Raw genomic sequence first — 24,268 nt, forward strand, 5'->3', positions numbered from 1 at the left:
CACTTCCAGTAACTGTTTGAATTTTGGCGTTTCACTCTGTTTTCTCCTATACTGACAGATGTATTTGGAACTCTAAATCAAACACGGTTTGTGCTAGCTTCTTGAAACTTGACACAGTAAAGCAGTTTCAAGTTCTATCTCTATGTTTTCTTTCCTCTTGATGTAGCACTCAGCAGTGACTGAGGAGAAACACTTTCATTGAAAGGGGTTGCCAAGCTTCCAGAAATTACGAGTCTCCAGAAATCTCAGCAACTATGATTTCACCCAAACTGGATGATACTTTCACGTAATGATCAGTACACTAAGCCCACTTGGTTCCGCAAATTTCGTTCTTCTATGTTGATGCGTTCGCTTCCAGTAACTGTTTGAATTTTGGCGTTTCACTCTGTTTTCTCCTATACTGACAGATGTATTTGGAACTCTAAATCAAACACGGTTTGTGCTAGCTTCTTGAAACTTGACACAGTAAAGCAGTTTCACGTTCTATCACTATGTTCTGTTTCCTCTGGATGTAGACCTAAGCAGTCCTGGGGAAAAATACTTTCATTGACAGAGGTTGCCAAGCTTCCAGAAATTACGAGTCTCCAGAAATCTCAGCAACTATGATTTCACCCAAACTGGATGATACTTTCAGGTAATGATCAGTACACTAAGCCCACTTGGTTCCCCAAATTTCGTTCTTCTATGTTGAAGCGTTCGTTTCCAGTAACAGTTAGAATTTTGGCGTTTCACTCTGTTTTCTCCTATATTGATAGATGTATTTGGAACTCTAACCCAAACACGGATTGTGCTAGCTTCTTGAAACTTGACACAGTAAAGCAGTTTCACGTTCTATCTCTATGTTCTGTCTCCTCTTGATGTAGCCCTAAGCAGTGACTGGGGAGAAACACTTTCATTGAAAGGGGTTGCCAAGCTTCCAAAAATTACGAGTCTCCAGAAATCTCAGCATCTATTTTTTCACCCAAACTTGATGATACTTTCAGGTAATGATGAGTACGCTAAGCCCACTGGGTTCCCCAAATTTCGTTCTTCTATGTTGAAGCGTTCGTTTCCAGTAACAGTTTGAATTTTGGCGTTTCACTCTGTTTTCTCCTATATTGATAGATGTATTTGGAACTCTAAACCAAACACGGTTTGTGCTAGCTTCTTGAAACTTGACACAGTAAAGCAGTTTCACGTTCTATATCTATGTTCTGTTTCCTCTTGATGTAGCACTCAGCAGTGACTGAGGAGAAACACTTTCATTGAAAGGGGTTGCCAAGCTTCCAGAAATTACGAGTCTCCAGAAATCTCAGCAACTATGATTTCACCCAAACTGGATGATACTTTCAGGTAATGATCAGTACACTAAGCCCACTTGGTTCCCCAAATTTCGTTCTTCTATGTTAAAGCGTTCGTTTCCAGTAACAGTTTGAATTTTGGCATTTCACTCTGTTTTCTCCTATATTGATACATGTATTTGGAACTCTAAATCAAACACGGTTTGTGCTAGCTTCTTGAAACTTGACACAGTAAAGCAGTTTCACGTTCTATCTCTATGTTCTGTTTCCTCTTCGATGTAGCACTCAGCAGTGACTGAGGAGAAACACTTTCATTGAAAGGGGTTGCCAAGCTTCCCAAAATTGCGAGTCTCCAGAAATCTCAGCAACTATTTTTTAACCCAAACTGGATGATACTTTCAGGTAATGATCAGTACACTAAGCCCACTTGGTTCCCCAAATTTCGTTTTTCTATGTTGAAGCGTTCGTTTCCAGTAACAGTTTGAATTTTGGCGTTTCACTCTGTTTTCTCCTATATTGATAGATGTATTTGGAACTCTAAACCAAACACGGTTTGTGCTAGCTTCTTGAAACTTGACACAGTAATGCAGTTTCACATTCTATCTCTATGTTCTGTCTCCTCTTGATGTAGCCCTAAGCAGTGACTGCGGAGAAACACTTTCATTGAAAGGGGTTGCCAAGCTTCCAAAAATTACGAGTCTCCAGAAATATCAGCATCTATTTTTTCACCCAAACTTGATGATACTTTCAGGTAATGATGAGTACGCTAAGCCCACTGTGTTCCCCAAATTTCGTTCTTCTATGTTGAAGCGTTCGTTTCCAGTAACAGTTTGATTTTAGCGTTTCACTCTGTTTTCTCCTATATTGATAGATGTATTTGGAACTCTAAACCAAACACGGTTGGTGCTAGCTTCTTGAAACTTGACACAGTAAAGCAGTTTCACGTTCTATATCTATGTTCTGTTTCCTCTTGATGTAGCACTCAGCAGTGACTGAGGAGAAACACTTTCATTGAAAGGGGTTGCCAAGCTTCCCAAAATTGCGAGTCTCCAGAAATCTCAGCAACTATTTTTTAACCCAAACTGGATGATACTTGCAGGTAATGATCAGTACACTAAGCCCATTTGGTTCCCCAAATTTCGTTCTTCTATGTTAAAGTGTTCGTTTCCAGTAACAGTTTGAATTTTGGCGTTTCACTCTGTTTTCTCCTATATTGATACATGTATTTGGAACTCTAAACCAAACACGGTTTGTGCTAGCTTCTTGAAACTTGACACAGTAAAGCAGTTTCACGTTCTATCTCTATGTTCTGTTTCCTCTTGATGTAGCACTCAGCAGTGACTGAGGAGAAACACTTTCATTGAAAGGGGTTGCCAAGCTTCCCAAAATTGTGAGTCTCCAGAAATCTCAGCAACTATTTTTTAACCCAAACTGGATGATACTTTCAGGTAATGATCAGTAAACTAAGCTCACTTGGTTCCCCAAATTTCGTTCTTTTATGTTGAAGCGTTCGCTTCCAGTAACTGTTTGAATTTTGGCGTTTCACTCTGTTTTCTCCTATACTGACAGATGTATTTGGAACTCTAAACCAAACACGGTTTGTGCTAGTTTCTTGAAACTTGACACAGTAAAGCAGTTTCACGTTCTATCTCTATGTTCTGTTTCCTCTGGATGTAGCCCTAAGCAGTGACTGGGGAGAAATACTTTCATTGAAAGGGGTTGCCAAGCTTCCAGAAATTACGAGTCTCCAGAAATCTCAGCAACTATGATTTCACCCAACCTTGATGATACTTTCAGGTAATGATCAGTACACTAAGCCCACTTGGTTCGCCAAATTTCGTTATTCTATGTTGAAGCGTTCGTTTCCAGTAACAGTTTGAATTTTGGCGTTTCACTCTGTTTTCTCCTATACTGACAGATGTATTTGGAACTCTAAATCAAACACGGTTTGTGCTACCTTCTTCAAACTTGACACACTAAAGCAGTTTCACGTTCTATCTCTATGTTCTGTTTCCTCTTGATGTAGCCCTAAGCAGTGACTGGGGAGAAATACTTTCATTGAAAGGGGTTGCCAAGCTTCCAGAAATTACGAGTCTCCAGAAATCTCAGCAACTATGATTTCAACCATACTGGATGATACTTTCAGGTAATGATCAGTACACTAAGCCCACTTGGTTCGCCAAATTTCGTTCTTCTATGTTGAAGCGTTCGTTTCCAGTAACAGTTTGAATTTTGGCGTTTCACTCTGTTTTCTCCTATATTGATAGATGTATTTGGAACTCTAAATCAAACACGGTTTGTGCTAGCTTCTTGAAACTTGACACAATAAATCAGTTTCAAGTTCTATCTCTATGTTCTGTCTCCTCTTGATTTAGCCCTAAGCAGTGACTGGGGAGAAACACTTTCATTGAAAGGGGTTGCCAAGCTTCCCAAAATTGCGAGTCTCCAGAAATCTCAGCAACTATTTTTTAACCCAAACTGGATGATACTTTCAGGTAATGATCAGTACACTAAGCCCATTTGGTTCTCCAAATTTCGTTCTTCTATGTTAAAGCGTTCGTTTCCAGTAACAGTTTGAATTTTGGCGTTTCACTCTGTTTTCTCCTATATTGATACATGTATTTGGAACTCTAAACCAAACACGGTTTGTGCTAGCTTCTTGAAACTTGACACAGTAAAGCAGTTTCACGTTCTATCTCTATGTTCTGTTTCCTCTTGATGTAGCACTCAGCAGTGACTGAGGAGAAACACTTTCATTGAAAGGGGTTGCCAAGCTTCCCAAAATTGCGAGTCTCCAGAAATCTCAGCAACTATTTTTTAACCCAAACTGGATGATACTTTCAGGTAATGATCAGTAAACTAAGCTCACTTGGTTCCCCAAATTTCGTTCTTTTATGTTGAAGCGTTCGCTTCCAGTAACTGTTTGAATTTTGGCGTTTCACTCTGTTTTCTCCTATACTGACAGATGTATTTGGAACTCTAAACCAAACACGGTTTGTGCTAGCTTCTTGAAACTTGACACAGTAAAGCAGTTTCACGTTCTATCTCTATGTTCTGTTTCCTCTGGATGTAGCCCTAAGCAGTGACTGGGGAGAAATACTTTCATTGAAAGGGGTTGCCAAGCTTCCAGAAATTACGAGTCTCCAGAAATCTCAGCAACTATGATTTCACCCAACCTTGATGATACTTTCAGGTAATGATCAGTACACTAAGCCCACTTGGTTCGCCAAATTTCGTTATTCTATGTTGAAGCGTTCGTTTCCAGTAACAGTTTGAATTTTGGCGTTTCACTCTGTTTTCTCCTATACTGACAGATGTATTTGGAACTCTAAATCAAACACGGTTTGTGCTACCTTTTTCGAACTTGACACACTAAAGCAGTTTCACGTTCTATCTCTATGTTCTGTTTCCTCTTGATGTAGCCCTAAGCAGTGACTGGGGAGAAATACTTTCATTGAAAGGGGTTGCCAAGCTTCCAGAAATTACGAGTCTCCAGAAATCTCAGCAACTATGATTTCAACCATACTGGATGATACTTTCAGGTAATGATCAGTACACTAAGCCCACTTGGTTTGCCAAATTTCGTTCTTCTATGTTGAAGCGTTCGTTTCCAGTAACAGTTTGAATTTTGGCGTTTCACTCTGTTTTCTCCTATATTGATAGATGTATTTGGAACTCTAAATCAAACACGGTTTGTGCTAGCTTCTTGAAACTTGACACAATAAAGCAGTTTCAAGTTCTATCTCTATGTTCTGTCTCCTCTTGATTTAGCCCTAAGCAGTGACTGGGGAGAAACACTTTCATTGAAAGGGGTTGCCAAGCTTCCAAAAATTACGAGTCTCCAGAAATCTCAGCATCTATTTTTTCACCCAAACTGGATGATACTTTCAGGTAATGATGAGTAAGCTAAGACCACTGGGTTCCCAAAATTTCGTTCTTCTATGTTGAAGCGTTCGTTTCCAGTAACAGTTTGAATTTTGGCGTTTCACTCTGTTTTCTCCTATATTGATAGATGTATTTGGAACTCTAAACCAAACACGGTTTGTGCTAGCTTCTTGAAACTTGACACAGTAAAGCAGTTTCACGTTCTATCTCTATGTTCTGTTTCCTCTTGATGTAGCACTCAGCAGTGACTGAGGAGAAACACTTTCATTGAAAGGGGTTGCCAAGCTCCCCAAAACTGCGAGTCTCCAGAAATCTCAGCAACAATTTTTTCACCCAAACTGGATGATACTTTCAGGTAATGATCAGTACACTAAGCTCACTTGGTTCCCCAAATTTCGTTCTTTTATGTTGAAGCGTTCACTTCCAGTAACTGTTTGAATTTTGGCGTTTCACTCTGTTTTCTCCTATACTGATAGATGTATTTGGAACACTAAACCAAACACGGTTTGTGCTAGCTTCTTGAAACTTGACACAGTAAAGCAGTTTCACGTTCTATCTCTATGTTCTGTTTCCTCTGGATGTAGCCCTAAGCAGTGACTGGGGAGAAATACTTTCATTGACAGGGGTTGCCAAGCTTCCAGAAATTACGAGTCTCCAGAAATCTCAGCAACTATGATTTCACCCAACCTGGATGATACTTTCAGGTAATGATCAGTACACTAAGCCCACTTGGTTCGCCAAATTTCGTTCTTCTATGTTGAAGCGTTCGATTCCAGTAACAGTTTGAATTTTGGCGTTTTACTCTGTTTTCTCCTATATTGATAGATATATTTGGAACTCTAAATCAAACACGGTTTGTGCTAGCTTCTTGAAACTTGACACAATAAAGCAGTTTCAAGTTCTATCTCTATGTTCTGTCTCCTCTTGATGTAGCCCTAAGCAGTGACTGGGGAGAAACACTTTCATTGAAAGGGGTTGCCAAGCTTCCAAAAATTACGAGTCTCCAGAAATCTCAGCATCTATTTTTTCACCCAAACTGGATGATACTTTCAGGTAATGATGAGTACGCTAAGCCCACTGGGTTCCCAAAATTTCGTTCTTCTATGTTGAAGCGTTCGTTTCCAGTAACAGTTTGAATTTTGGCATTTCACTCTGTTTTCTCCTATATTGATAGATGTATTTGGAACTCTAACCCAAACACGGTTTGTGCTAGCTTCTTGAAACTCGACACAGTAAAGCAGTTTCACGTTCTATCTCTATGTTCTGTTTCCTCTTGATGTAGCACTCAGCAGTGACTGAGGAGAAACACTTTCATTGAAAGGGGTTGCCAAGCTCCCCAAAACTGCGAGTCTCCAGAAATCTCAGCAACTATTTTTTCACCCAAACTGGATGATACTTTCAGGTAATGATCAGTACACTAAGCTCACTTGGTTCCCCAAATTTCGTTCTTTGATGTTGAAGCGTTCACTTCCAGTAACTGTTTGAATTTTGGCGTTTCACTCTGTTTTCTCCTATACTGACAGATGTATTTGGAACTCTAAATCAAACACGGTTTGTGCTAGCTTCTTGAAACTTGACACAGTAAAGCAGTTTCAAGTTCTATCTCTATGTTTTCTTTCCTCTTGATGTAGGACTCAGCAGTGACTGAGGAGAAACACTTTCATTGAAAGGGGTTGCCAAGCTTCCAGAAATTACGAGTATCCAGAAATCTCAGCAACTATGATTTCACCCAAATTGGATGATACTTTCACGTAATGATCAGTACACTAAGCCCACTTGGTTCCCCAAATTTCGTTCTTCTATGTTGATGCGTTCGCTTCCAGTAACTGTTTGAATTTTGGCGTTTCACTCTGTTTTCTCCTATACTGACAGATGTATTTGGAACTCTAAATCAAACACGGTTTGTGCTAGCTTCTTGAAACTTGACACAGTAAAGCAGTTTCACGTTCTATCACTATGTTCTGTTTCCTCTGGATGTAGACCTAAGCAGTCCTGGGGAAAAATACTTTCATTGACAGAGGTTGCCAAGCTTCCAGAAATTACGAGTCTCCAGAAATCTCAGCAACTATGATTTCACCCAAACTGGATGATACTTTCAGGTAATGATCAGTACACTAAGCCCACTTGGTTCCCCAAATTTCGTTCTTCTATGTTGAAGCGTTCGTTTCCAGTAACAGTTAGAATTTTGGCGTTTCACTCTGTTTTCTCCTATATTGATAGATGTATTTGGAACTCTAACCCAAACACGGATTGTGCTAGCTTCTTGAAACTTGACACAGTAAAGCAGTTTCACGTTCTATCTCTATGTTCTGTCTCCTCTTGATGTAGCCCTAAGCAGTGACTGGGGAGAAACACTTTCATTGAAAGGGGTTGCCAAGCTTCCAAAAATTACGAGTCTCCAGAAATCTCAGCATCTATTTTTTCACCCAAACTTGATGATACTTTCAGGTAATGATGAGTACGCTAAGCCCACTGGGTTCCCCAAATTTCGTTCTTCTATGTTGAAGCGTTCGTTTCCAGTAACAGTTTGAATTTTGGCGTTTCACTCTGTTTTCTCCTATATTGATAGATGTATTTGGAACTCTAAACCAAACACGGTTTGTGCTAGCTTCTTGAAACTTGACACAGTAAAGCAGTTTCACGTTCTATATCTATGTTCTGTTTCCTCTTGATGTAGCACTCAGCAGTGACTGAGGAGAAACACTTTCATTGAAAGGGGTTGCCAAGCTTCCAGAAATTACGAGTCTCCAGAAATCTCAGCAACTATGATTTCACCCAAACTGGATGATACTTTCAGGTAATGATCAGTACACTAAGCCCACTTGGTTCCCCAAATTTCGTTCTTCTATGTTAAAGCGTTCGTTTCCAGTAACAGTTTGAATTTTGGCATTTCACTCTGTTTTCTCCTATATTGATACATGTATTTGGAACTCTAAATCAAACACGGTTTGTGCTAGCTTCTTGAAACTTGACACAGTAAAGCAGTTTCACGTTCTATCTCTATGTTCTGTTTCCTCTTCGATGTAGCACTCAGCAGTGACTGAGGAGAAACACTTTCATTGAAAGGGGTTGCCAAGCTTCCCAAAATTGCGAGTCTCCAGAAATCTCAGCAACTATTTTTTAACCCAAACTGGATGATACTTTCAGGTAATGATCAGTACACTAAGCCCACTTGGTTCCCCAAATTTCGTTCTTCTATGTTGAAGCGTTCGTTTCCAGTAACAGTTTGAATTTTGGCGTTTCACTCTGTTTTCTCCTATATTGATAGATGTATTTGGAACTCTAAACCAAACACGGTTTGTGCTAGCTTCTTGAAACTTGACACAGTAAAGCAGTTTCACGTTCTATCTCTATGTTCTGTTTCCTCTTGATGTAGCACTCAGCAGTGACTGAGGAGAAACACTTTCATTGAAAGGGGTTGCCAAGCTTCCCAAAATTGCGAGTCTCCAGAAATCTCAGCAACTATTTTTTAACCCAAACTGGATGATACTTTCAGGTAATGATGAGCACGCTAAGCCCACTGGGTTCCCCAAATTTCGTTCTACTATGTTGAAGCGTTCGTTTCCAGTAACAGTTTGAATTTTGGCGTTTCACTCTGTTTTCTCCTATACTGACAGATGTATTTGGAACTCTAAACCAAACACGGTTTGTGCTAGCTTCTTGAAACTTGACACAGTAAAGGAGTTTCACGTTCTATCTCTATGTTCTGTTTCCTCTTGATGTAGCCCTAAGCAGTGACTGGGGAGAAATACTTTCATTGAAAGGGGTTGCCAAGCTTCCAGAAATTACGAGTCTCCAGAAATCTCAGCAACTATGATTTCAACCATACTGGATGATACTTTCAGGTAATGATCAGTACACTAAGCCCACTTGGTTCGCCAAATTTCGTTCTTCTATGTTGAAGCGTTCGTTTCCAGTAACAGTTTGAATTTTGGCGTTTCACTCTGTTTTCTCCTATACTGACAGATGTATTTGGAACTCTAAATCAAACACGGTTTGTGCTAGCTTCTTGAAACTTGACACAATAAAGCAGTTTCAAGTTCTATCTCTATGTTCTGTCTCCTCTTGATTTAGCCCTAAGCAGTGACTGGGGAGAAACACTTTCATTGAAAGGGGTTGCCAAGCTTCCAAAAATTACGAGTCTCCAGAAATCTCAGCATCTATTTTTTCACCCAAACTGGATGATACTTTCAGGTAATGATGAGTAAGCTAAGACCACTGGGTTCCCAAAATTTCGTTCTTCTATGTTGAAGCGTTCGTTTCCAGTAACAGTTTGAATTTTGGCGTTTCACTCTGTTTTCTCCTATATTGATAGATGTATTTGGAACTCTAAACCAAACACGGTTTGTGCTAGCTTCTTGAAACTTGACACAGTAAAGCAGTTTCACGTTCTATCTCTATGTTCTGTTTCCTCTTGATGTAGCACTCAGCAGTGACTGAGGAGAAACACTTTCATTGAAAGGGGTTGCCAAGCTCCCCAAAACTGCGAGTCTCCAGAAATCTCAGCAACTATTTTTTCACCCAAACTGGATGATACTTTCAGGTAATGATCAGTACACTAAGCTCACTTGGTTCCCCAAATTTCGTTCTTTTATGTTGAAGCGTTCACTTCCAGTAACTGTTTGAATTTTGGCGTTTCACTCTGTTTTCTCCTATACTGACAGATGTATTTTGAACTCTAAGTCAAACACGGTTTGTGCTAGCTTCTTGAAACTTGACACACTAAAGCAGTTTCACGTTCTATCTCTATGTTCTGTTTCCTCTTGATGTAGCCCTAAGCAGTGACTGGGGAGAAATACTTTCATTGAAAGGGGTTGCCAAGCTTCCAGAAATTACGAGTCTCCAGAAATCTCAGCAACTATGATTTCACCCATACTGGATGATACTTTCAGGTAATGATCAGTACACTAAGCTTACTTGGTTCGCCAAATTTCTTTCTTCTATGTTGAAGCGTTCGTTTCCAGTAACAGTTTGAATTTTGGCGTTTCACTCTGTTTTCTCCTATATTGATAGATGTATTTGGAACTCTAAACCAAACACGGTTTGTGCTAGCTTCTTGAAACTTGACACAGTAAAGCAGTTTCACGTTCTATCTCTATGTTCTGTTTCCTCTTCGATGTAGCACTCAGCAGTGACTGAGGAGAAACACTTTCATTGAAAGGGGTTGCCAAGCTTCCCAAAATTGCGAGTCTCCAGAAATCTCAGCAACTATTTTTTAACCCAAACTGGATGATACTTTCAGGTAATGATCAGTACACTAAGCTCACTTGGTTCCCCAAATTTCGTTCTTTTATGTTGAAGCGTTCGCTTCCAGTAACTGTTTGAATTTTGGCGTTTCACTCTGTTTTCTCCTATACTGATAGATGTATTTGGAACACTAAACCAAACACGGTTTGTGCTAGCTTCTTGAAACTTGACACAGTAAAGCAGTTTCACGTTCTATCTCTATGTTCTGTTTCCTCTGGATGTAGCCCTAAGCAGTGACTGGGGAGAAATACTTTCATTGACAGGGGTTGCCAAGCTTCCAGAAATTACGAGTCTCCAGAAATCTCAGCAACTATGATTTCACCCAACCTGGATGATACTTTCAGGTAATGATCAGTACACTAAGCCCACTTGGTTCGCCAAATTTCGTTCTTCTATGTTGAAGCGTTCGATTCCAGTAACAGTTTGAATTTTGGCGTTTTACTCTGTTTTCTCCTATATTGATAGATATATTTGGAACTCTAAATCAAACACGGTTTGTGCTAGCTTCTTGAAACTTGACACAATAAAGCAGTTTCAAGTTCTATCTCTATGTTCTGTCTCCTCTTGATGTAGCCCTAAGCAGTGACTGGGGAGAAACACTTTCATTGAAAGGGGTTGCCAAGCTTCCAAAAATTACGAGTCTCCAGAAATCTCAGCATCTATTTTTTCACCCAAACTGGATGATACTTTCAGGTAATGATGAGTACGCTAAGCCCACTGGGTTCCCAAAATTTCGTTCTTCTATGTTGAAGCGTTCGTTTCCAGTAACAGTTTGAATTTTGGCATTTCACTCTGTTTTCTCCTATATTGATAGATGTATTTGGAACTCTAACCCAAACACGGTTTGTGCTAGCTTCTTGAAACTTGACACAGTAAAGCAGTTTCACGTTCTATCTCTATGTTCTGTTTCCTCTTGATGTAGCACTCAGCAGTGACTGAGGAGAAACACTTTCATTGAAAGGGGTTGCCAAGCTCCCCAAAACTGCGAGTCTCCAGAAATCTCAGCAACAATTTTTTCACCCAAACTGGATGATACTTTCAGGTAATGATCAGTACACTAAGCTCACTTGGTTCCCCAAATTTCGTTCTTTGATGTTGAAGCGTTCACTTCCAGTAACTGTTTGAATTTTGGCGTTTCACTCTGTTTTCTCCTATACTGACAGATGTATTTGGAACTCTAAATCAAACACGGTTTGTGCTAGCTTCTTGAAACTTGACACAGTAAAGCAGTTTCAAGTTCTATCTCTATGTTTTCTTTCCTCTTGATGTAGCACTCAGCAGTGACTGAGGAGAAACACTTTCATTGAAAGGGGTTGCCAAGCTTCCAGAAATTACGAGTCTCCAGAAATCTCAGCAACTATGATTTCACCCAAATTGGATGATACTTTCACGTAATGATCAGTACACTAAGCCCACTTGGTTCCCCAAATTTCGTTCTTCTATGTTGATGCGTTCGCTTCCAGTAACTGTTTGAATTTTGGCGTTTCACTCTGTTTTCTCCTATACTGACAGATGTATTTGGAACTCTAAATCAAACACGGTTTGTGCTAGCTTCTTGAAACTTGACACAGTAAAGCAGTTTCACGTTCTATCACTATGTTCTGTTTCCTCTGGATGTAGACCTAAGCAGTCCTGGGGAAAAATACTTTCATTGACAGAGGTTGCCAAGCTTCCAGAAATTACGAGTCTCCAGAAATCTCAGTAACTATGATTTCACCCAAACTGGATGATACTTTCAGGTAATGATCAGTACACTAAGCCCACTTGGTTCCCCAAATTTCGTTCTTCTATGTTGAAGCGTTCGTTTCCAGTAACAGTTAGAATTTTGGCGTTTCACTCTGTTTTCTCCTATATTGATAGATGTATTTGGAACTCTAACCCAAACACGGATTGTGCTAGCTTCTTGAAACTTGACACAGTAAAGCAGTTTCACGTTCTATCTCTATGTTCTGTCTCCTCTTGATGTAGCCCTAAGCAGTGACTGGGGAGAAACACTTTCATTGAAAGGGGTTGCCAAGCTTCCAAAAATTACGAGTCTCCAGAAATCTCAGCATCTATTTTTTCACCCAAACTTGATGATACTTTCAGGTAATGATGAGTACGCTAAGCCCACTGGGTTCCCCAAATTTCGTTCTTCTATGTTGAAGCGTTCGTTTCCAGTAACAGTTTGAATTTTGGCGTTTCACTCTGTTTTCTCCTATATTGATAGATGTATTTGGAACTCTAAACCAAACACGGTTTGTGCTAGCTTCTTGAAACTTGACACAGTAAAGCAGTTTCACGTTCTATATCTATGTTCTGTTTCCTCTTGATGTAGCACTCAGCAGTGACTGAGGAGAAACACTTTCATTGAAAGGGGTTGCCAAGCTTCCAGAAATTACGAGTCTCCAGAAATCTCAGCAACTATGATTTCACCCAAACTGGATGATACTTTCAGGTAATGATCAGTACACTAAGCCCACTTGGTTCCCCAAATTTCGTTCTTCTATGTTAAAGCGTTCGTTTCCAGTAACAGTTTGAATTTTGGCGTTTCACTCTGTTTTCTCCTATATTGATACATGTATTTGGAACTCTAAACCAAACACGGTTTGTGCTAGCTTCTTGAAACTTGACACAGTAAAGCAGTTTCACGTTCTATCTCTATGTTCTGTTTCCTCTTGATGTAGCACTCAGCAGTGACTGAGGAGAAACACTTTCATTGAAAGGGGTTGCCAAGCTTCCCAAAATTGCGAGTCTCCAGAAATCTCAGCAACTATGATTTCACCCAAACTGGATGATACTTTCACGTAATGATCAGTACACTAAGCCCACTTGGTTCCCCAAATTTCGTTCTTCTATGTTGATGCGTTCGCTTCCAGTAACTGTTTGAATTTTGGCGTTTCACTCTGTTTTCTCCTATACTGACAGATGTATTTGGAACTCTAAATCAAACACGGTTTGTTCTAGCTTCTTGAAACTTGACACAGTAAAGCAGTTTCACGTTCTATCTCTATGTTCTTTTTCCTCTGGATGTAGCCCTAAGCAGTGACTGGGGAGAAATACTTTCATTGACAGGGGTTGCCAAGCTTCCAGAAATTACGAGTCTCCAGAAATCTCAGCAACTATGATGTCACCCATACTGGATGATACTTTCAGGTAATGATCAGTACGCTAAGCCCACTTGGTTCGCCAAATTTCGTTCTTCTATGTTGAAGCGTTCGTTTCCAGTAACAGTTTGAATTTTGGCGTTTCACTCTGTTTTCTCCTATATTGATAGATGTATTTGGAACTCTAACCCAAACACGGTTTGTGCTAGCTTCTTGAAACTTGACACAGTAAAGCAGTTTCACGTTCTATCTCTATGTTCTGTTTCCTCTTGATGTAGCACTCAGCAGTGACTGAGGAGAAACACTTTCATTGAAAGGGGTTGCCAAGCTCCCCAAAACTGCGAGTCTCCAGAAATCTCAGCAACTATTTTTTCACCCAAACTGGATGATACTTTCAGGTAATGATCAGTACACTAAGCTCACTTGGTTCCCCAAATTTCGTTCTTTTATGTTGAAGCGTTCACTTCCAGTAACTGTTTGAATTTTGGCGTTTCACTCTGTTTTCTCCTATACTGATAGATGTATTTGGAACACTAAACCAAACACGGTTTGTGCTAGCTTCTTGAAACTTGACACAGTAAAGCAGTTTCACGTTCTATCTCTATGTTCTGTTTCCTCTGGATGTAGCCCTAAGCAGTGACTGGGGAGAAATACTTTCATTGACAGGGGTTGCCAAGCTTCCAGAAATTACGAGTCTCCAGAAATCTCAGCAACTATGATTTCACCCAACCTGGATGATACTTTCAGGTAATGATCAGTACACTAAGCCCACTTGGTTCGCCAAATTTCGTTCTTCTATGTTGAAGCGTTCGATTCCAGTAACAGTTTGAATTTTGGCGTTTTACTCTGTTTTCTCCTATATTGATAGATATATTTGGAACTCTAAATCAAACACGGTTTGTGCTAGCTTCTTGAAACTTGACACAATAAAGCAGTTTCAAGTTCTATCTCTATGTTCTGTCTCCTCTTGATGTAGCCCTAAGCAGTGACTGGGGAGAAACACTTTCATTGAAAGGGGTTGCCAAGCTTCCAAAAATTACGAGTCTCCAGAAATCTCAGCATCTATTTTTTCACCCAAACTGGATGATACTTTCAGGTAATGATGAGTACGCTAAGCCCACTGGGTTCCCAAAATTTCGTTCTTCTATGTTGAAGCGTTCGTTTCCAGTAACAGTTTGAATTTTGGCATTTCACTCTGTTTTCTCCTATATTGATAGATGTATTTGGAACTCTAACCCAAACACGGTTTGTGCTAGCTTCTTGAAACTCGACACAGTAAAGCAGTTTCACGTTCTATCTCTATGTTCTGTTTCCTCTTGATGTAGGACTCAGCAGTGACTGAGGAGAAACACTTTCATTGAAAGGGGTTGCCAAGCTTCCAGAAATTACGAGTCTCCAGAAATCTCAGCAACTATGATTTCACCCATATTGGATGATACTTTCAGGTAATGATCAGTACACTAAGCCCACTTGGTTCGCCAAATTTCGTTCTTCTATGTTGAAGCGTTCGTTTCCAGTAACAGTTTGAATTTTGGCGTTTCACTCTGTTTTCTCCTATATTGATAGATGTATTTGGAACTCTAAACCAAACACGGTTTGTGCTAGCTTCTTGAAACTTGACACAGTAAAGCACTTTCACGTTCTATCTCTATGTTCTCTTTCCTCTGGATGTAGTCCTAAGTAGTGACTGGGGAGAAATAATTTCATTGAAAGGGGTTGCCAAGCTTTCAGAAATTACGAGTCTCCAGAAATCTCAGCAACTATGATTTCACCCAACCTTGATGATACTTTCAGGTAATGATCAGTACACTAAGCCCACTTGGTTCGCCAAATTTCGTTCTTCTATGTTGAAGCGTTCGTTTCCAGTAACAGTTTGAATTTTGGCGTTTCACTCTGTTTTCTCCTATACTGACAGATGTATTTGGAACTCTAAATCAAACACGGTTTGTGCTAGCTTCTTGAAACTTGACACACTAAAGCAGTTTCACGTTCTATCTCTATGTTCTGTTTCCTCTTGATGTAGCCCTAAGCAGTGACTGGGGAGAAATACTTTCATTGAAAGGGGTTGCCAAGCTTCCAGAAATTACGAGTCTCCAGAAATCTCAGCAACTATGATGTCACCCATACTGGATGATACTTTCAGGTAATGATCAGTACGCTAAGCCCACTTGGTTCGCCAAATTTCGTTCTTCTATGTTGAAGCGTTCGTTTCCAGTAACAGTTTGAATTTTGGCGTTTCACTCTGTTTTCTCCTATATTGATAGATGTATTTGGAACTCTAACCCAAACACGGTTTGTGATAGCTTCTTGAAACTTGACACAGTAAAGCAGTTTCACGTTCTATCTCTATGTTCTGTTTCCTCTTGATGTAGCACTCAGCAGTGACTGAGGAGAAACACTTTCATTGAAAGTGGTTGCCAAGCTCCCCAAAACTGCGAGTCTCCAGAAATCTCAGCAACTATTTTTTCACCCAAACTGGATGATACTTTCAGGTAATGATCAGTACACTAAGCCCACTTGGTTCCCTAAATTTCGTTCTTCTATGTTGATGCGTTCGCTTCCAGTAACTTTTTGAATTTTGGCGTTTCACTCTGTTTTCTCCTATACTGACAGATGTATTTGGAATTCTAAATCAAACACGGTTTGTGCTAGCTTCTTGAAACTTGACACAGTAATGCAGTTTCACGTTCTATCTCTATGTTCTGTCTCCTCTTGATGTAGCCCTAAGCAGTGACTGGGGAGAAACACTTTCATTGAAAGGGGTTGCCAAGCTTCCAAAAATTACGAGTCTCCAGAAATCTCAGCATCTATTTTTTCACCCAAACTTGATGATACTTTCAGGTAATGATGAGTACGCTAAGCCCACTGTGTTCCCCAAATTTCGTTCTTCTATGTTGAAGCGTTCGTTTCCAGTAACAGTTTGAATTTTGGCGTTTCACTCTGTTTTCTCCTATATTGATAGATGTATTTGGAACTCTAAACCAAACACGGTTTGTGCTAGCTTCTTGAAACTTGACACAGTAAAGCAGTTTCACGTTCTATATCTATGTTCTGTTTCCTCTTGATGTAGCACTCAGCAGTGACTGAGGAGAAACACTTTCATTGAAAGGGGTTGCCAAGCTTCCCAAAATTGCGAGTCTCCAGAAATCTCAGCAACTATTTTTTAACCCAAACTGGATGATACTTTCAGGTAATGATCAGTACACTAAGCCCATTTGGTTCCCCAAATTTCGTTCTTCTATGTTAAAGCGTTCGTTTCCAGTAACAGTTTGAATTTTGGCGTTTCACTCTGTTTTCTCCTATATTGATAGATGTATTTGGAACTCTAAACCAAACACGGTTTGTGCTAGCTTCTTGAAACTTGACACAGTAAAGGAGTTTCACGTTCTATCTCTATGTTCTGTTTCCTCTTCATGTAGCACTCAGCAGTGACTGAGGAGAAACACTTTCATTGAAAGGGGTTGCCAAGCTTCCCAAAATTGCGAGTCTCCAGAAATCTCAGCAACTATTTTTTAACCCAAACTGGATGATACTTTCAGGTAATGATCAGTACACTAAGCTCACTTGGTTCCCCAAATTTCGTTCTTTTATGTTGAAGCGTTCGCTTCCAGTAACTGTTTGAATTTTGGCGTTTCACTCTGTTTTCTCCTATACTGACAGATGTATTTGGAACTCTAAACCAAACACGGTTTGTGCTAGCTTCTTGAAACTTGACACAGTAAAGCAGTTTCACGTTCTATCTCTATGTTCTGTTTCCTCTGGATGTAGCCCTAAGCAGTGACTGGAGAGAAATACTTTCATTGAAAGGGGTTGCCAAGCTTCCAGAAATTACGAGTCTCCAGAAATCTCAGCAACTATGATTTCACCCATATTGGATGATACTTTCAGGTAATGATCAGTACACTAAGCCCACTTGGTTCGCCAAATTTCGTTCTTCTATGTTGAAGCGTTCGTTTCCAGTAACAGTTTGAATTTTGGCGTTTCACTCTGTTTTCTCCTATATTGATAGATGTATTTGGAACTCTAAACCAAACACGGTTTGTGCTAGCTTCTTGAAACTTGACACAGTAAAGCACTTTCACGTTCTATCTCTATGTTCTCTTTCCTCTGGATGTAGTCCTAAGTAGTGACTGGAGAGAAATACTTTCATTGAAAGGGGTTGCCAAGTTTTCAGAAATTACGAGTCTCCAGAAATCTCAGCAACTATGATTTCACCCAACCTTGATGATACTTTCAGGTAATGATCAGTACACTAAGCCCACTTGGTTCGCCAAATTTCGTTCTTCTATGTTGAAGCGTTCGTTTCCAGTAACAGTTTGAATTTTGGCGTTTCACTCTGTTTTCTCCTATACTGACAGATGTATTTGGAACTCTAAATCAAACACGGTTTGTGCTAGCTTCTTGAAACTTGACACACTAAAGCAGTTTCACGTTCTATCTCTATGTTCTGTTTCCTCTTGATGTAGCCCTAAGCAGTGACTGGGGAGAAATACTTTCATTGAAAGGGGTTGCCAAGCTTCCAGAAATTACGAGTCTCCAGAAATCTCAGCAACTATGATTTCACCCATACTGGATGATACTTTCAGGTAATGATCAGTACACTAAGCCCACTTGGTTCGCCAAATTTCGTTCTTCTATGTTGAAGCGTTCTTTTCCAGTAACAGTTTGAATTTTGGCGTTTCACTCTGTTTTCTCCTATATTGATAGATGTATTTGGAACTCTAAACCAAACACGGTTTGTGCTAGCTTCTTGAAACTTGACACAGTAAAGCAGTTTCACGTTCTATCTTTATGTTCTGTTTCCTCTTCGATGTAGCTCTCAGCAGTGACTGAGGAGAAACACTTTCATTGAAAGGGGTTGCCAAGCTTCCCAAAATTGCGAGTCTCCAGAAATCTCAGCAACTATTTTTTAACCCAAACTGGATGATACTTTCAGGTAATGATCAGTACACTAAGCCCACTTGGTTCCCCAAATTTCGTTCTTCTATGTTGAAGCGTCCGTTTCCAGTAACAGTTTGAATTTTGGCGTTTCACTCTGTTTTCTCCTATATTGATAGATGTATTTGGACCTCTAAATCAAACTCGGTTTGTGCTAGCTTCTTGAAACTTGACACAGTAAAGCAGTTTCACGTTATATCTCTATGTTCTGTTTCCTCTTGATGTAGCACTCAGCAGTGACTGAGGAGAAACACTTTCATTGAAAGGGGTTGCCAAGCTTCCCAAAATTGCGAGTCTCCAGAAATCTCAGCAACTATTTTTTAACCCAAACTGGATGATACTTTCAGGTAATGATCAGTACACTAAGCTCACTTGGTTCCCCAAATTTCGTTCTTTTATGTTGAAGCGTTCGCTTCCAGTAACTGTTTGAATTTTGGCGTTTCACTCTGTTTTCTCCTATATTGATAGATGTATTTGGAACTCTAAACCAAACACGGTTTGTGCTAGCTTCTTGAAACTTGACACAGTAAAGCAGTTTCACGTTCTATCTCTATGTTCTGTTTCCTCTTGATGTAGCACTCAGCAGTGACTGAGGAGAAACACTTTCATTGAAAGGGGTTGCCATGCTTCCCAAAATTGCGAGTCTCCAGAAATCTCAGCAACTATTTTTTAACCCAAACTGGATGATACTTTCAGGTAATGATCAGTACACTAAGCTCACTTGGTTCCCCAAATTTCGTTCTTTTATGTTGAAGCGTTCGCTTCCAGTAACTGTTTGAATTTTGGCGTTTCACTCTGTTTTCTCCTATACTGACAGATGTATTTGGAACTCTAAATCAAACACGGTTTGTGCTAGCTTCTTGAAACTTGACACAGTAAAGCACTTTCACGTTCTATCTTTATGTTCTGTTTCCTCTGGATGTAGCCCTAAGCAGTGACTGGGGAGAAATACTTTCATTGACAGGGGTTGCCAAGCTTCCAGAAATTACGAGTCTCCAGAAATCTCAGCAACTATGATTTCACCCAACCTGGATGATACTTTCAGGTAATGATCAGTACACTAAGCCCACTTGGTTCGCCAAATTTCGTTCTTCTATGTTGAAGCGTTCGATTCCAGTAACAGTTTGAATTTTGGCGTTTTACTCTGTTTTCTCCTATATTGATAGATGTATTTGGAACTCTAAATCAAACATGGTTTGTACTAGCTTTTTGAAACTTGACACAATAAAGCAGTTTCAAGTTCTATCTCTATGTTCTGTCTCCTCTTGATGTAGCCCTAAGCAGTGACTGGGGAGAAACACTTTCATTGAAAGGGGTTGCCAAGCTTCCAAAAATTACGAGTCTCCAGAAATCTCAGCATCTATTTTTTCACCCAAACTGGATGATACTTTCAGGTAATGATGAGTACGCTAAGCCCACTGGGTTCCCCAAATTTCGTTCTTCTATGTTGAAGCGTTCGTTTCCAGTAACAGTTTGAATTTTGGCGTTTCACTCTGTTTTCTCCTATATTGATAGATGTATTTGGAACTCTAAACCAAACACGGTTTGTGCTAGCTTCTTGAAACTTGACACAGTAAAGCAGTTTCACGTTCTATCTCTATGTTCTGTTTCCTCTTGATGTAGCACTCAGCAGTGACTGAGGAGAACAACTTTCATTGAAAGGGGTTGCCAAGCTCCCCAAAACTGCGAGTCTCCAGAAATCTCAGCAACTATTTTTTCACCCAAACTGGATGATACTTTCAGGTAATGATCAGTACACTAAGCTCACTTGGTTAACACGGTTTGTGCTAGCTTCTTGAAACTTGACACAGTAAAGCAGTTTCAAGTTCTATCTCTATGTTTTCTTTCCTCTTGATGTAGCACTCAGCAGTGACTGAGGAGAAACACTTTCATTGAAAGGGGTTGCCAAGCTTCCAGAAATTACGAGTCTCCAGAAATCTCAGCAACTATGATTTCACCCAAACTGGATGATACTTTCAGGTAATGATCAGTACACTAAGCCCACTTGGTTCCCCAAATTTCGTTCTTCTATGTTGATGCGTTCGCTTCCAGTAACTGTTTGAATTTTGGCGTTTCACTCTGTTTTCTCCTATACTGACAGATGTATTTGGAACTCTAAATCAAACACGGTTTGTGCTAGCTTCTTGAAACTTGACACAGTAAAGCAGTTTCACGTTCTATCACTATGTTCTGTTTCCTCTGGATGTAGCCCTAAGCAGTGACTGGGGAAAAATACTTTCATTGACAGAGGTTGCCAAGCTTTCAGAAATTACGAGTCTCCAGAAATCTCAGGAACTATGATTTCACCCAAACTGGATGATACTTTCAGGTAATGATCAGTACACTAAGCCCACTTGGTTCGCCAAATTTCGTTCTTCTATGTTGAAGCGTTCGTTTCCAGTAACAGTTTGAATTTTGGCGTTTCACTCTGTTTTCTCCTATATTGATACATGTATTTGGAACTCTAACCCAAACACGGTTTGTGCTAGCTTCTTGAAACTTGACACAGTAAAGCAGTTTCACGTTCTATCTCTATGTTCTGTCTCCTCTTGATGTAGCCCTAAGCAGTGACTGGGGAGAAACACTTTCATTGAAAAGGGTTGCCAAGCTTCCAAAAATTACGAGTCTCCAGAAATCTCAGCATCTATTTTTTCACCCAAACTTGATGATACTTTCAGGTAATGATCAGTACACTAAGCCCACTGGGTTCCCCAAATTTCGTTCTTCTATGTTGAAGCGTTCGCTTCCAGTAACAGTTTGAATTTTGGCGTTTCACTCTGTTTTCTCCTATATTGATAGATGTATTTTGAACTCTAAACCAAACACGGTTTGTGCTAGCTTCTTGAAACTTGACACAGTAAAGCAGTTTCACGTTCTATATCTATGTTCTGTTTCCTCTTGATGTAGCACTCAGCAGTGACTGAGGAGAAACACTTTCATTGAAAGGGGTTGCCAAGCTTCCCAAAATTGCGAGTCTCCAGAAATCTCAGCAACTATTTTTTAACCCAAACTGGATGATACTTTCAGGTAATGATCAGTACACTAAGCTCACTTGGTTCCCCAAATTTCGTTCTTTTATGTTGAAGCGTTCGCTTCCAGTAACTGTTTGAATTTTGGCGTTTCACTCTGTTTTCTCCTATACTGACAGATGTATTTGGAACTCTAAATCAAACACGGTTTGTGCTAGCTTCTTGAAACTTGACACAGTAAAGCAGTTTCACGTTCTATCTCTTTGTTCTGTTTCCTCTGGATGTAGCCCTAAGCAGTGACTGGGGAGAAATTCTTTCATTGACAGGGGTTGCCAAGCTTCCAGAAATTACGAGTCTCCAGAAATCTCAGCAACTATGATTTCACCCAAACTGGATGATACTTTCAGGTAATGATCAGTACACTAAGCCCACTTGGTTCCCCAAATTTCGTTCTTCTATGTTGATGCGTTCGCTTCCAGTAACTGTTTGAATTTTGGCGTTTCACTCTGTTTTCTCCTATACTGACAGATGTATTTGGAACTCTAAATCAAACACGGTTTGTGCTAGCTTCTTGAAACTTGACACAGTAAAGCAGTTTCACGTTCTATCACTATGTTCTGTTTCCTCTGGATGTAGCCCTAAGCAGTGACTGGGGAAAAATACTTTCATTGACAGAGGTTGCCAAGCTTTCAGAAATTACGAGTCTCCAGAAATCTCAGCAACTATGATTTCACCCAAACTGGATGATACTTTCAGGTAATGATCAGTACACTAAGCCCACTTGGTTCCCCAAATTTCGTTCTTCTATGTTGAAGCGTTCGTTTCCAGTAACAGTTTGAATTTTGGCGTTTCACTCTGTTTTCTCCTATATTGATAGATGTATTTGGAACTCTAACCCAAACACGGTTTGTGCTAGCTTCTTGAAACTTGACACAGTAAAGCAGTTTCACGTTCTATCTCTATGTTCTGTCTCCTCTTGATGTAGCCCTAAGCAGTGACTGGGGAGAAACACTTTCATTGAAAAGGGTTGCCAAGCTTCCAAAAATTACGAGTCTCCAGAAATCTCAGCATCTATTTTTTCACCCAAACTTGATGATACTTTCAGGTAATGATCAGTACACTAAGCCCACTGGGTTCCCCAAATTTCGTTCTTCTATGTTGAAGCGTTCGTTTCCAGTAACAGTTTGAATTTTGGCGTTTCACTCTGTTTTCTCCTATATTGATAGATGTATTTGGAACTCTAAACCAAACACGGTTTGTGCTAGCTTCTTGAAACTTGACACAGTAAAGCAGTTTCAGGTTCTATATCTATGTTCTGTTTCCTCTTGATGTAGCACTCAGCAGTGACTGAGGAGAAACACTTTCATTGAAAGGGGTTGCCAAGCTTCCCAAAATTGCGAGTCTCCAGAAATCTCAGCAACTATTTTTTAACCCAAACTGGATGATACTTTCAGGTAATGATCAGTACACTAAGCCCACTTGGTTCCCCAAATTTCGTTCTTCTATGTTAAAGCGTTCGTTTCCAGTAACAGTTTGAATTTTGGCGTTTCACTCTGTTTTCTCCTATATTGATACATGTATTTGGAACTCTAAACCAAACACGGTTTGTGCTAGCTTCTTGAAACTTGACACAGTAAAGCAGTTTCACGTTCTATCTCTATGTTCTGTTTCCTCTTGATGTAGCACTCAGCAGTGCCTGAGGAGAAACACTTTCATTGAAAGGGGTTGCCAAGCTTCCCAAAATTGCGAGTCTCCAGAAATCTCAGCAACTATTTTTTAACCCAAACTGGATGATACTTTCAGGTAATGATCAGTACACTAAGCTCACTTGGTTCCCCAAATTTCGTTCTTTTATGTTGAAGCGTTTGCTTCCAGTAACTGTTTGAATTTTGGCGTTTCACTCTGTTTTCTCCTATACTGACAGATGTATTTGGAACTCTAAATCAAACACGGTTTGTGCTAGCTTCTTGAAACTTGACACAGTAAAGCAGTTTCACGTTCTATCTCTATGTTCTGTTTCCTCTGGATGTAGCCCTAAGCAGTGACTGGGGAGAAATACTTTCATTGACAGGGGTTGCCAAGCTTCCAGAAATTACGAGTCTCCAGAAATCTCAGCAACTATGATTTCACCCAAACTGGATGATACTTTCAGGTAATAATAGGTACACTAAGCCCACTTGGTTCCCCAAATTTCGTTCTTCTATGTTGAAGCTTTCGTTTCCAGTAACAGTTTGAATTTTGGCGTTTCACTCTGTTTTCTCCTATATTGATAGATATATTTGGAACTCTAAATCAAACACGGTTTGTGCTACCTTCTTCAAACTTGACACAGTAAAGCAGTTTCACGTTCTATCTCTATGTTCTGTTTCCTCTTGATGTAGCACTCAGCAGTGACTGAGGAGAAACACTTTCATTGAAAGGGGTTGCCAAGCTTCCCAAAATTGCGAGTCTCCAGAAATCTCAGCAACTATTTTTTAACCCAAACTGGATGATACTTTCAGGTAATGATCAGTACACTAAGCTCACTTGGTTCCCCAAATTTCGTTCTTTTATGTTGAAGTGTTCGCTTCCAGTAACTGTTTGAATTTTGGCGTTTCACTCTGTTTTCTCCTATATTGATAGATGTATTTGGAACTCTAAACCAAACACGATTTGTGCTAGCTTCTTGAAACTTGACACAGTAAAGCAGTTTCACGTTCTATCTCTATGTTCTGTTTCCTCTTGATGTAGCACTCAGCAGTGACTGAGGAGAAACACTTTCATTGAAAGGGGTTGCCATGCTTCCCAAAATTGCGAGTCTCCAGAAATCTCAGCAACTATTTTTTAACCCAAACTGGATGATACTTTCAGGTAATGATCAGTA

Source organism: Spermophilus citellus (genome assembly GCF_964194105.1).
Source record: "Spermophilus citellus genome assembly, chromosome: 1".
NCBI lineage: Eukaryota > Metazoa > Chordata > Mammalia > Rodentia > Sciuridae > Spermophilus > Spermophilus citellus.